This window comes from Sciurus vulgaris (genome assembly GCF_902686455.1).
Source record: "Sciurus vulgaris genome assembly, chromosome: 9".
Classification (NCBI taxonomy): domain Eukaryota; kingdom Metazoa; phylum Chordata; class Mammalia; order Rodentia; family Sciuridae; genus Sciurus; species Sciurus vulgaris.
In genome coordinates this window covers 33428292-33430184 of record NC_136469.1, presented here as the reverse complement: position 1 = coordinate 33430184, position 1893 = coordinate 33428292, and the positions used below count along the sequence as shown (strand labels likewise).

General features: G+C 48.2%; 1 pseudogene across 1 annotated transcript; it reads left to right on the top strand.

The window, feature by feature from the left end:
• Nucleotides 1-309: 309 nt before the first annotated feature.
• LOC306669609 (ubiquitin-conjugating enzyme E2 variant 1-like) lies at nucleotides 310-952 on the top strand (annotated as a pseudogene). Its single transcript has one exon. The product of its transcript is annotated as a ubiquitin-conjugating enzyme E2 variant 1-like (transcript).
• The last annotated feature ends 941 nt before the right edge of the window (nucleotides 953-1893 follow it).

Here is a 1893-nt window from a genome sequence, read left to right as displayed (position 1 = left end):
CTCCAGTACTACACCTAAAATACTTAGCACATCATGTAGCAATTCTTAAGTACCCATAAATAGAAATTACTTTCAGAGATGGAGTGATAAAAATCTTTGCTGTATATTTCAAGAGTCCTCATGAATGTTAAAAAATAGTCCAAACAAAATAGAAGCATTGTTTTATTATTATCTAGACCCATATGACAACTTTATTTTCTTGAGAAACAAGGAAAGCAGATCTTTTTAAAAGAAGGAAGACATATAATAATGTTCATAGATGTCAAGACATAATAATTCTACAAAGGTAAAAAGCCACAAAGGAGCAACGCAAGATGGCAGCCACCACGGGCTCGGGAGTAAAAGTCCCTCGCAATTTATGACTGTTGGAAGAATTCGAAGAAGACCAGAAAGGAGTAGGAGATGGCACAGTTAGCTGGGGTCTAGAAGATGACGAAGACATGACACAGATGACACAGATGGACAGGGATGATAATTGGGCCTCCAAGAACAATTTATGAAAACCGAATATACAGCCTTAAAATAGAATGTGGACCTAAATACCCAGAAGCACCCCCCCTTGTAAGATTTGTAACAAAAATTAATATGAACGGAGTTAATAGTTCTAATGGAGTGGTGGACCCACGGGCCACATCAGTGCTAGCAAAATGGCAGAGTTCGTAGAGCATCAAGGTCGTTCTGCAAGAGCTGTGGTGCCTAATGGTGTCTAAAGAAAACGTGAAACTCCCTCAGCCGCCGGAAGGACAGTGCTACAGCAATTAATCAAAAAGGAAACCACAGCCCCCATTCGATTTAAGCAGTCTTCATTTTCCACCGTAGTAAATTTTCTAGATACATCTTGTAGACCTCAGAGTACTGGAAAGGAAGCTCCCATTCAAAGGCAGTTTATCTTAAGATACTGTAAATGATACTAATTTGTCCATTTGAAATATATAAGTTGTGCTATAACAAATCCTCCTGTCAAGTGTAACCACTGTCCATGTAGTTGAACTTCTGGTATCAAGAAAGCCTATTTAAATCGATTCCCATCTTGACCAGTGGGCACATCTAACTCAACTGTGAAAAGACACATCACACAACCACCCTGCTGCTGATGACTTGGCTGGGGCTCTGCCTTCTCCCTCCCCTGCCTCCGCCCACCCTGGGACAGCCCCCGAGAGGCCTGCTAGAGCAGAGCAAAGGTGGCAGGTGGCACCTGGGGACTGCACTGGGCAGGCTGCTTTGCCTCACCTGGTCACCTTTAAGTCTTAAACGCTCCCCTTCCAAGCCATGGTCCCCTACTCTCCGCTCCCATCCTTGGCCGAAGCATAGATTGTAACCTTACGTCCCCTTTGAAATTGGCCTTTGCGAGGAATTCAGGGCTCTCTCCCCCACCTGATCGAGGGGTGCTGCTTTCCCTCCTCCTCAATCCACTGTCCACCGCACCACCCATGCTCTCCTCCACCGTCCTGGCCTTGGCCAGAGTCCCGGGTCAGCTCAGAAAGCCCCTGACCTCCCTCCTCCACTTGTGGAAGCACCACCATCCCCTCTCCACCAGCCTGGGCAACCAGCTGTGGCTCCTGGCCTGCCGCTCTGCTGTCACCCTCAGCTGATGCGTCTGGTCCAGGTCCTAAGGTGGACAGGGCAGCCACCAGGGTTTCCCAGATCTGCCAGCCCTCATAGTCCCTGCTGGCTAGACCTGCAGAAAGGCCACTTGAAGACACTCCTGAGCACACAGGGTCCCTCTGGATTTTTCCTTCTCCTGTAATGACTTGGCTTGCAGACAGTGAAGAAGGGTGACCAGGGCTCCTGTCGGGGTCCCCTGCCATCCACGTGGGTCCAGTGTGGAATCTGACAACTGGAACCAGAGAAACCTGGAACCAGCGCACACGCTGGTTTTGGTGCCACTGCTTC